At 40.3% G+C, this 12,589-nt stretch overlaps 1 protein-coding gene across 2 annotated transcripts in view; it reads left to right on the top strand.

The window, feature by feature from the left end:
- The window catches only part of DTWD2 (DTW domain containing 2), a 230,792-nt gene that overhangs the window by 123,553 nt on the left and 94,650 nt on the right, over positions 1-12,589 (top strand). The window lies entirely within an intron of this gene.

Here is a 12,589-nt window from a genome sequence, read left to right as displayed (position 1 = left end):
CTTCTGGTATCCTTTGAGCCTACAGATTTTGTTTTATTTTTTTATTTATTTTTTCAACGTTTATTTATTTTTGGGACAGAGAGAGACAGAGCATGAACGGGGGAGGGGCAGAGAGAGAGGGAGACACAGAATCGGAAACAGGCTCCAGGCTCTGAGCCATCAGCCCAGAGCCTGACGCGGGGCTCGAACTCACGGACCGCGAGATCGTGACCTGGCTGAAGTCGGATGCTTAACCGACTGCGCCACCCAGGCGCCCCCAGATTTTGTTTTAAAATCCACCGAGTACTTACATAGAACTCCTTATAGGCAAAGAGGATACCAAGAGAAGTGTTTTCATATTCCCAGTGGTATTGTTAGATTATTTATTATTGTATGTATAGCTGCTGACATATTGCCCTTACCATGTCTACCAAAACAGTACAGAAAATAGATTAACAGTCATAAGAGTATTGTTTCTAAGATTTTTTTTTTTTTTTAGTATTCACTGTGGGCATGGAAGGTTGCTAGATGTGTTAATGTAAGTTTGTGGTAGAAAAAAACTTCTGTTTCAATATGAATGGAGTTCCTTATCTCAGAATCTTTGCTCCTGGGAGCCAAGGCAGGGCCAGTGTGGACATAGTCTGTTGCTTCTGTCTGTACTTGAAACGTTTTACACAATTCTGATTCCAACTAGAGTCCTTATGGAAAAATTTCATTGTATAAGAATGATGAACAGAGTGCCCCGAAGGAAGAGTGTCTGTCTGGAAGAGACACCAAGGAACGTATAGTAACCTGGTTAAGAATAAACAAACCCTTTAAGGGTTCATGAGTTGTATCATAAGGGACAACGGGAAGAAGCAGTGGAATGGAGGAGGCCTCCAAAGCCCTGGATCACACTCACCTCAGATTCAGAAGCTTCTCACTTTGGGTTGTTCTTTACACCTTCCTAGAATTGTTTACATCTGGGTGAGAGTAGGGGCTAATGAAGATGCATGCCAGAGACAAAAGCAAAAGTGGTTATGTTTCTGTTGCTTTGCTGTAAATCTGCAAAGGTTTCATGTGAGATCTTGATGCTTTATTTTTATTTTTACTCCTATATTCAGACAAGGTGTTAAAAGCAGATGCTACAGAGTAAGCATGTGAACTATTCTACATTAGAAGTATTGTAATTCTGGAAGATGAATGTAAGAGAGTTGAAGTGGTTAGTTTCTCTGGAGAGAATCAAGAGTAGGGGGTTTGTGGTGCAGTGTTTGAGGGAGGGAGAATATGGGGGAAGGAAAGGTTGGGAGAGAAGAGGAACAGGAGGAGAGGGGAGGGCAGGAAGGGAGAGAATGGGTGTGTGTGTGTGTGTGTGTGTGTGTGTGTGTGTGTGTGTGTGTGTGTTTGAGTGTGAAGGATTTCAGAGAAGAATTCAGACTGAATTGGAAATAACTCCTGTTGCCTGTGAGTTGTAGCTGAGTATAGTTGAAATGCCAAAAGCCTTCTCCTGTCTCCTTTTCTACACATCTGCTGTCCTGGCTGCTTCTGACATTTCCATTTGTTCTTTTCTTTTCTTTTTTCTTTTTTAAATTTTTTTAGTGTTTCACAGAATTTCGAGGTAGAGTTAATTGATCAGATCAGTAAGAATCACTCAAAAGATGGGCCAAATAACAGTTTCGTTGACTTTGTGAAACTGTTTATCTAAATTTGAAGTAGCGTCTAACAGGCAAGCAGGGCAGAGCTGCTGACAGATTGTAGAGCATTCATTTCCAAGGCTATCTGTTTATTTCAGAGAAGTCTGCAAACACTGCACAGAAGTACCCATTTCCTTTTTGTTTGCAACTTCTACCAAACCGTTAAGTTGCACTGTGTTTTAGAATCACTTGTCATTCATGATGATCTCAAAGGGATAGAAGTTGAGCTCTTAAATATGCAGACTTTATAAAATAGTTTTATAGGATTATATTCTTGCAAAACATCCCCCCCCCCATTTGAAGATATAAAAATGTACTGATGAGCTTATTTGGTTAGTTACAAAACGATCTAAAATAATGACAACACATGAATGATAAATAGTGTAATACAATGTGTCACCATGGTCCTTGTATTTTATACTAAATGTTAAGGGGGCTCGAGACTTGGTTAGAATGTTTAAAAGCTGATGTTTAATTGAGATCGTTGTTCATCTAAATGTGGTTGCTTAAAGGGAAATAATAATGAAACAGAGGAAACCTTCTAGGTGCTAGATCATCTTTTTTTTTTTTTTTTTTTTTTTTTTTTTTGTGCTACATCATCTTAATGGAACCTGAAGCCTGAGAGGTGAATCATCTAATGTTCTGGTCAAAGGAATGCTTTTGAAACCCTATAACTGATATAGAAATCATCATGGTTATGAGCCCATATTCTATTATAAGGACACATTTTCTTTTTTCTTTTTTTAATGTTTATTTTTTGAGAGAGAGAGAGAGACAGAGCATGAGCAGGGCAGGGGCGGAGAGAGAGACACACACACAGAATCTGAAGCAGGCTCCAGTTTCTGAACCGTCAGCTTAGAGCCTGACACGGGGCTCGAACCCACTGACCGTGAGATCATGACCTGAGCTGAAGTCAGACATTTAACCGACTGAGCCACCCAGGCACCCCAATAAGGACCCATTTTCTAAACCAGCTTCTGGTGTAATGATGTAATCTCATTAACCCATGCATCCTCTATTGTCACACTGTAAATATTCTTCTATTTATTTATTTTAGAGAGAGAGCATGAGGTTGGGGGGAGAGGGGCACAGGGAGAGAGTGAATTTTTAAGTTTATTTATTTGAGAAGGACAGAGACAGCATGAGTGGGGGAAGGACAGAGAGAGAAGGAGAGAGAGAATCCCAAGCAGGCTCTGTGTGCCCCCCCCCCCTCATGTGGGGCTCGAACTCATAAAACAGTGAGATCATGACCTGAGCTGAAACCAAGAGTCAGATGCTTAACTGACTGAGCCACCCAGGCACCCTAAGAGAGAGAGAATCTTAAGTAGGCTCCATGCTCAGTGTGAAGCCTGATGAGGGGCTTGATCCCATGACCCTGGGTGGAAATCAAGAGTGGATGCTCAACCGACTGTGCCACCCACATGCCCCAAATATTACTAAATGAATGACAAGAACAATAAGTGATTTATTTAGATGCTAAGGTTCTGGTTCAGTGGGATGGTCGTTAATAATTCAGAGAAATTTACAATTTAAACTGTGTTAGTGGATGCCCAAAACTCTGACTTATGTAACCAAAAATTTTGTATGATTAAGAAGACAAGGGGTGCTTGGGTGGCTCAGTTGTTAAGCATCTGGTCAGCTCAGGTCATCATCTCACGGTTTGTGAGTTCAAGTCCCACGTTGGGTGAGCCCAAGCCTCACTTCCGGTGATCAGTAGCCCCACATTGGGTGAACCCTGCTTCCTTCTCTCTCTCTCTCTCTCTTTCTGCCCCTTGTGGGATTTTCTCTCTCTGCACCTCACTCACTTGTGCCCTTGCTCACTCGCTCTCTCAAAAAAAAACAACCCAATTTAAAAGCCCTGTGAAAGCCTGATTTTTCTGAAAGGAGTCCTAATCAGAGAAGGAAAGGAGACTTTGAGGAAGCCACGCTATATACTTCCCCTTTCCCACGTGGTATTTTTTTTTTAATTTTGTTAAAAAAATTGTTTTTTTAATGTTTATTTATTTATTTATTTTAATTTTTTTTTTCAACGTTTATTTATTTTTGGGACATAGAGAGACAGAGCATGAACGGGGGAGGGGCAGAGAGAGAGGGAGACACAGAATCGGAAACAGGCTCCAGGCTCTGAGCCATCAGCCCAGAGCCTGACGCGGGGCTCGAACTCCCGGACCGCGAGATCGTGACCTGGCTGAAGTCGGACGCTCAACCGACTGCGCCACCCAGGCGCCCCTTTAATGTTTATTTAAAAAAAATTTTTTTTAATGTTTATTTTTATTTTTGACAGAGACAGAGACAGAGCATGAGCGGGGGAGGGGCAAAGAGAGAGGGAGACACAGAATCTGAAGCAGGCTCCAGGCTCTGAGCTGTCAGCACCGAGCCCGACGCGGGGCTCGAACTCACAGACTGTGAGATCGACCTGAGCCGAAGTCGGACGCTCAACCAACTGAGCCACCCAGGCGCCCCAATGTTTATTTATTTTTGAGAGGGACAGAGACAGAATGCAAGTGGGTTAGGGGCAGAGAGAGAGGGAGGCACAGAATTGGATGTGGGTCTGGTACTCACGAGCCATGAGATCATGACCTGAGCCGAAGTGGGACACTCAACCCACTGAGCCACCCAGATGCTCCTCCCACCTGGTATTTTTATTTGGGTGCAATCAGATGAATATCATCATCAAAGCAAGTCCGGAAAGAATGGGGTAAGACTATAGGCAATGAGAGGAAGTCGTCAGTCATTGTGCCTAATAGAATACATGTGGAGGGGAGGCAGTGCCTGTTTTGCTCAGCCTGCTTTGTTTGTAATAGTGCTTTTACGATTGATGTCAAATCACAGAACTTTTCGAATGCTGGTTTCTGGAGCTTCCTTCTCCCGGTGCGCTCCTCTCGAGAACTTCTGCTCACTCAGCGGTTGTGGAGTACCCGAGAGCAGAGGTCAGTAAAACTACTGCTCAAGGGCCCCACCAGGCCTCCCACCTGGTTTTGTAAGGCCCTGGAATTAAGGAATGGTTTTTACATTTTAAGTGGTTGGAAAAAACTCAAAAGAGGAAGAATATTCAGTAACATGTTAAAATCGTATAAAATCCAAATTTCAGTGTTGACAACCACTTTTTTTTATTGGCACATAGCCACATTCATGCATTTACATACTGTCTGTGCCTGCTTTTGTGCTACCACCGTGGAGATGAGTACGCTCGCAGTAGAGACTGAATGGTTGGTGAAGCCTAAAATACTAACCACCTGGCACTGCACAGAAAAGGTGTGCCAGCTCCTACCCTTAAAGCATGGGGACTCAGGAAGAACACCTTGAGGTTCTTTCTCAAAATCTGGGCACCAATGATATAAAGTCACTTGTGGCAGTTGTCAAAATGCAGATTTCCCTGTCTTGATGTCATACTTTGTACTAATCAGAAATCCACAGAGCCATGCAGACAATGGAGTTTACATTTTTTTAATGTTTGTTTTTAAGAGAGAGAGTGGGGGCAGGTGCAGAGAGAGAGGGCGACACAGAATCCAAAGCAGGCCCTGAGTTGTCAGCACAGAGCCCCGTGCAGGGCTCGAAGTCATGAACTGTGAGAGCATGACATGAGCTGAAGCTGGATACTCAACCGACTGAGCCACCCAGGCGCCCCTGGAAAATACGTTTTTTTCTTTTTCTAATAGATATATAATGTAATATTTTATTATTTTAATTTGCATTTCACCAAAATTGTATAACATTGAACATCTTTTCATATGCTATTTGCCACATTTATGTTGTCTTTGGTAAGGTATCTGGTTCAAATCTTTTGCTTATTTTTATTTTTATTTTTTAATTTTTATTTTTTTTCAATATATGAAATTTATTGTCAAATTGGTTTCCATACAACACCCAGTGCTCATCCCAAAAGGTGCCCTCCTCAATACCCATCACCCACCCTCCCCTCCCTCCCACCCCCCATCAACCCTCAGTTTGTTCTCAGTTTTTAAGAGTCTCTTATGCTTTGGTGCTCTCTCACTCTAAGCTCTTTTTTTTTTTTTTTTCCTTCCCCTCCCCCATGGGTTTCTGTTAAGTTTCTCAGGATCCACATAAGAGTGAAAACATGGTATCTGTCTTTCTCTGTATGGCTTATTTCACTTAGCATCACACTCTCCAGTTCCATCCACGTTGCTACAAAGGGCCATATTTCGTTCTTTCTCATTGCCACGTAGTACTCCATTGTGTATATAAACCACAATTTCTTTATCCGTTCATCAGTTGATGGACATTTAGGCTCTTTCCACAATTTGGCTATTGTTGAGAGTGCTGCTGTAAACATTGGGGTACAAGTGCCCCTATGCATCAGTGGAAAATACATTTTTAACTTGTGTTCTGAGTGGTTTTTCCGAGCACTTTGGAATCAGAATGATTGCTTTGTATGGGGAAATGAAAGTGGGTTTCTGGATGCCTAGAACTGATTTAGTCTAGGCAGACCTTCTGGTTCTATCTGAAATGTCATTTATGGATTGAGATAGGCTGGAGGGTTCTCTCCGAATTCTACATTATTCTGTGTTTCCTCACTTGCAGAGCTCTTAGGAATTTTGCTATTGAAATAAGATCGTTTGTCTTATGGTACAAAATGATGGTCTCTAAGGGGACTGTGCATACGCAAAGTCCATAATCTTACTTCCAGGAAGAAAATATTAGAATAATTTGCTCTGTAACTTATTTTTTTAATTTTTTAAAAAATATTTGTTTATTTTTGAGAGAGAGAGATACAGAGCATGAGCAGGGAAAGGGCAGAGAGAGAGAGAGATAGACACAGAATCCGAAGCAGGCTCCAGGCTTTGAGCTGTCAGCACAGAGCCCGATGTGGTGCTTGAACCACAAACTGTGAGATCATGACCTGAGCCGAAGTCAAATGCTCAACCGACAGAACCACCCAGGCACCCCTGTAACTTACTTTTTATGTGAATGAAATACATAAAGCTTAAAAATTAAAAAGTTTCTGATAGAAACATAGTGTTTTCAAGTTACACCCATTGCCACTCTCATTCCTTTTCTCCAGGGGCTGTTTCCTTTGCCATTTACTTCCTTATCTCTGAATGGTGAGCCCAGACTGCTCTTTCTGTTTTTCAGCTGTAGACATTATCTGTTGACTTCTACTATGAAAGACAAGAATTTCGCATTCTGCCTACTCATGCTCTTGCCTTCCTTCCATTGTCCCAGTATGATTATATGTAAATGTTTTGTGTGATAGTCACTGTTTAGATTATTATGGCAGTGGATTGTTTTCTAGATCTGCTGCCTGCCCTTCATCTTATCTTGGAATTGCCTTTGCCTCTTTTTGTTGCTATATCTTAGACCTTCCTTTTTCTGACTTTTGTCTCTCATTTTGGTGGGTCCCCTTCTCCAATTGCTTCCTGATGGAAGGCACAGGGGCGAAAAGCTTTTCAGGAACTTGCATGTCTGAAAATGCCTTGAGTGATAGTTTTGATGAGTATACTACTGTGGTTAAGAAATATATGTGTGTGTGTGTGTGTGTGTGTGTGTGTGTGTGTATATATATATATATTTTTTTTTTTTTTTTTTTTTTCCTCATTAAGGAATTGTTTCATCCACTTGTAACTTCCTGAATTCCTATCAAGAAAGCTAATGCCATGTTGATTTCTCACCCTTTGTTTTTCTTCTGGAAACTTTTATAAATGTTCCTTTTCCCTCCAGGGATCTGAGATTTCAGGATGATATGCCTTATTGTAGACACTCCTTCAGTTTTGAAGACTTTTTTTCTTGTATCATTTTTGTTTTAGTTCTGTCTCTTTATTTTCTGTTTTTGGAACTCTTATTCATTAGATATGGGAACTTCTATATTATTTTAATTTTCTATTTTTTCCCCCTTTTTTCCATCTCTTTATTTTTTAATTCTACTTTCTGGTGTATTTTGTCACCTTTTTCTTATAGTCCTGTATGGAACTATTTTTTGGCTAACATTTTTGTCTCCAAGATATCTTTCTTTCTCACTTAATATTCTTTGCTTATAGCATACTATTCTTGTTTCATGGATGTAATGTATTCCCTTAAACTCTGATTACTGTTTCATTTTTTTTTTTTTTTTTTTTTTTTTTTTTTTTTGTGAGAGAGAGAGAGAGGGCACACAAGTAGGGGAGGGGCAGAGGGGGGGCGCTGAGTATCTGAAGCAGGCTGTGTGCTGAGAGCAGATAGTGTGATGTGGGGCTTGAACTCATGAACCTGTGAGATCATGACTTGAGCTGAAGTTGGACACTTCAGTGACTGAGCCACCTAGGTGTCCCCCTCCCCACTCCTTGTATGGAATTTATTTTTTTCATTTTTTAAATGTTTATTTATTTTGGGGAGAGAGAGAGACAGAGCGTGAGCAGGGGAAGGGCAGAGAGAGAGGGAGACACAGAATCTGAAGCAGGCTCCAGGCTCTGAGCTGTCAGCACAGACCCTGATGTGGGGCTCGAACTCACGGAATGTGATATCATGACCTGAGCCCAAGTTGGACGCTTAACCGACTGAGCCACCCAGGTGCCCCTGGAACTGTATTTTAGTTAACCTTTTAATCTCCAAGATATTTTTTTCTGTTTATATTCTTTGATTATAACTTATTATTTTTGTTTCAAGGGTATGATACATTCCCTTAAACTCTGATTACTGTTTACCTTTTGTTGTTGTTTGCCTTTTATTTATTTATATTTTAACCTGTGTTGTGTTCGTTCTGAGTGCCTTGTTTTTCTGTTAGGTTTGATCTCTGTTTTTCTTGTCTGAGATCTTTCTGAAATTTCTGATGGTTTTCATTCTTTGTTTATAGTCAGGAATGAGATACTAACAAGCTTAATGAAATTTCTGTGTGTATGATTGAGGTTTAATCAATCTGCTGGTGAGCTTCATAATGGGATAATAAGGCAATGGGCAGGTTTTTTTCACTCTGGAATTGCCAAACAGTGTACCTATTCCATTTTTTTTTCTTTAAAGCTTATTTATTTTTATTTTGAGAGAGAGCAAGTGAGGGAGAGGCAGAGAGAGGGAGAGAGAGAGTCCTAAGCAGGCTCCCCCCTGTGAGTGCAGAGCAAGATGGGGGCTCAATCCCAGGGAACTGTGAGATCATGACCTGAGCACAGATGAAGAATCAGATGCTCAACCGACTGAACCATCCAGGCACCCCTCCTGTACCTTTTCTTCGAGCAGTTCTGTTTCTTCACAGGAACCTCCAATTTCATGCATGGTTGGATCTTGATGTCTAGTATTCCAGTAGCTGAGTAAAGTCAGGGGTATGGAGGTCTCCCCTTTTTGTATGTAGAATTTAACTTAATCATCCCCAGTACAGTGCCTCACCCAACCACACAATACTTTCTAGAAAGTAATTTCTTTTGCTAGAATGAGTAGCTTGGGATGAGGCACGAGGGGAGTCATTTAGCTACATGGAGTGGCAATGTTTATTGTGTGGTATAGCACTCTTTATTTTTTCTAAATGATCTTATTAAAAGTTGACATTAACATAGGTCTTGTACAGTGGCAAAAAACTATACATGTGTATAATTTATAATTTTTCAAGTTGTGAAGGTATGCTTAAAGACAGTTACTAATGGTGGTATTAGACAAAACACATATAGAAACTACTCATTTTAAGGATATATAGTGAAAGTTTTGAAAAATATTTGTGGATAAAGATAGAAATTAAATCAGAAGTACTAAAAATTTTGCTAGAGCAAAACATAACAAAGTACAGTTATATGGCTTTGTTTGCACACAAAAACAAATGTGTGGGATTAATCACACGAATTTCTAAAAGTGTCATTGGCTGGAAACTTCAAGAATCATATTCAGCCCCAATTTATGGGAGAATTTTCTTACACTTAGAGCTATTCAAATATGAAATATGCTGCTTTGAGATTTTATTTTTTACTTTAATAATTTGCTTTTTGCCTTTTTGCTTTCATCATGCATTATGTCCAATCTCCAGGGATAGTGTACGTGAGGTTTCTCTTTGGGGTGATTTATTAGTCTAGAAAAGTTCTCAAGTCCTTCCTAAGTCTAATATTCTATGATTTAAACTCAGATCTAAAGTTATAAAATACTGGAGTCAGTTTGGAATAAACAAACAGAATTCAGAGTAACAGTTATATGTTTAGTGTATTTTGTGGTTATAACTTCATCTTTACTGTTTATAGCTGCAAGTGTATCTGACCCACGTGACTTACAGAAGGTGTTCCTTAGTGGAGCTTACCCAGAGCCCCTTGACACTTTCACAGCAAAGGCTTGTGTTGGTGGAAAAGGCATCCGTCCATTTCACTGGGCTCTTTTTCATGTGGAACGAAAGTAATTAGATGTCTGGCTTTAGTAGTATAGTATTAACTCTTATCTGGAGGACACCTAAGGTTTATATAATACCCAGGCATCAGTCAATTAGACCAAGAAAAAACAAGTCAATTTTATGAGTCTACAAGAGTCAGGCATTTGATTATCCTGAGAAAACAGGGGTCTGGCTCCTTTCACTGAAGCTTTCCTTCTGCAATCGATTAACTGCTGACTCTTGTTCTATTGACCCTCACTAATTTTGTGGCATGGGCTGTCATTCCTTATCTGGAGCGCAAGGGAGACTCCTCTGTAAATATCAACAGCTGATGAGGTTAAGGGGGGCTTCTTCTATTCTGCAGCCAGGGTTCACGATCTGTGTTGATGTGGAGGACCGGGTCTGGAGCTTGCTGCCTAGTCCATTTTCCAAGACCAAATTACAAGTTATAGCTCTCTTTTCTACACCCAACAAATTGTTGGATGGCCAACACCAGTATAGGTTATTTACAAATTAAGATTTGATTTCGTCTTGACTTTGTTCTTTCATTTTTTATATCATATTCTCACCGATGTAAAATCCTGCCTTTATGTGAAAATGGAATTTAGTGACTTGATAAATAAATTACTCTTGCCAGCTAAGGATTAGCTGGTGCTGTTTCATTCTCCGCTCTATTTCTTTATATCAAAAAATTTAGTGGCTTGTTTGGTGGTTTGCAATCCCTCAATTAGTATAAACAATTAGTACATTCACAGAAAATATGCTGCTGGTTTTTTGTTACTTGTTGGCTATCACTCAGATCCCTATATCCATTCCTCAGATCATCTAAAAATTTGTTGGGTTAAGTCATATCTTATTCCTATTGATAACTTTAAGAAAATATTTCTAAGATCTAGCTGAATTATATGGTAAGACACAGAATGATGAATCCTTTGGAATGAACTAGTTGCCGAAAAAGGTGTCCAAAGAGGGATGTGTTCCAATACTGCAGCATACTGCTCCCCACCTGGATACTTTACCTCTAAGGTCAAGCTGAAATATGACATTTATAAACCAGGATGCGTTTAGATCCAAATACATGGACATTCTAGAAGGGCAGAGTGGTGTAAGCTTAAGAGCATACTCACTTCTATCCTTAATTTTCCACATCATGTCTGTAAAATGGAGATACTGAGAATTTATGTAGTCCTTATCAGAGTCTGAAGAACTTTAATTCTGCTTTTCTCTTGCTTGCCCTTGTATTGGAGAAAATCATGTGCAGGTTCCTGAACATCCTCTTTTGTTTCTCATCTGTACACCATCGTTTCCTCCAGCCTGTAGAATCTTTTTCTTCATAGTCTGCCTGGTCGTGTTTTTTAAGGCAGAGTTCATGTGAAATTTCTGACTAACCAAAGTAGAGTAGAGAATCCCTTCCTTTGTGCCTCCACCTATCAAATATTACAGCCATTGTCACACTGTATAGGTTTTGTGTTTGTTTTGTTTTTGTTTTTGTTTTTTTCAATTAACACATGAATCTCTCCTTTAGGGCCATAGGATACTACTCTAAGTGCTCAGTAAATGTTGAAGGAATGCTGTTTTTTATGCCTAGAATGTGCTGGATCAGTTGTCAGTTGCTGTGTAACACATTCCCTAGATTGATGGATGAAGGCAACACTGATTTATCTGCACGGTTTTTCTGTTGGTCTTACTTATGTTTTACCTGTGACTGTGGTCGTTTGGCAACTTGACTGGGGTTAGGGGCTCCACTATTGCCTTACGCATGTGTCTGGGGCCTTAGTTGGATTAGTTGGGATGACTGATCTTCTCTCTCTTTGTGATCTTTTTTTTTTTTTTTTAAGTTTATTTATTTAGAGAGTGTGTACACAAACAGGGGAGGGGCAGAGGGAGAGGGAGACAGAATCGTAATCAGGCTCTGTGCTGTCACTGCAGAGCCTGATGTGGGGCTTGAACTTATGAACCACAAGATCATGACCTGAGTGGAGATTAAGAGGATGCTTAACTGACTGAGCCACCTAGGCGCCCCTCTGTTTGTGATGTTTCATTTGAACTTCTTGTGTGAGGGTGGGCAAGTCCTAATGGGCAGGTGCCTGGAGAGCCTCCCCGGTGTCCTATTTGCTGATATTCCCTTGGCCCAAGCAGGTCACATGGCCCAGCTCAGAGTCAGCATAGGAAAGGACTGTACAGGGTCTGCATACCATGATGTGTGGTGTGTTGGGGGCCACTAATGTAACAGTCTTGCATGTGCACTTATCGTTATTGTCTAACTGTTGAAGAACTTTTGTTCAAAGCTTTTGATCACTTTTCTCCTCTAAAAAGCCTTCCATGTCCTCTCCAGGGCTTTTCTTACATTTTCTTATTATACATGGGGTTGTCTTCAGTTATTTCCCCTGGGAGCAGCAGTGAGGTGCTCCTCTAGAACTTAGCGAGACTATATTCATTTATACTTCACCTTGTTACCAAAAACATGTGAGGCATCAACTTGGAAATAGAGGACATGGGGTCACCTAGGAAACTTTGTGTGACATATAAGATTTAATGCATATTGTCTCCCAGGTCAAGTCAGTCTTACTGAAGGTATTAATATAGCCAAAAGAAATATATTGTTTTTTAAATTTCAATTTTGAAAAGATAAAAACAAAAAACCCCAATACCCTGTGCTGTGGAATTG

This window comes from Leopardus geoffroyi, chromosome A1, assembly GCF_018350155.1.
Source record: "Leopardus geoffroyi isolate Oge1 chromosome A1, O.geoffroyi_Oge1_pat1.0, whole genome shotgun sequence".
NCBI classification, from domain to species: Eukaryota; Metazoa; Chordata; class Mammalia; order Carnivora; family Felidae; genus Leopardus; species Leopardus geoffroyi.
This window is presented reverse-complemented; position numbering and strand designations above follow the sequence as displayed.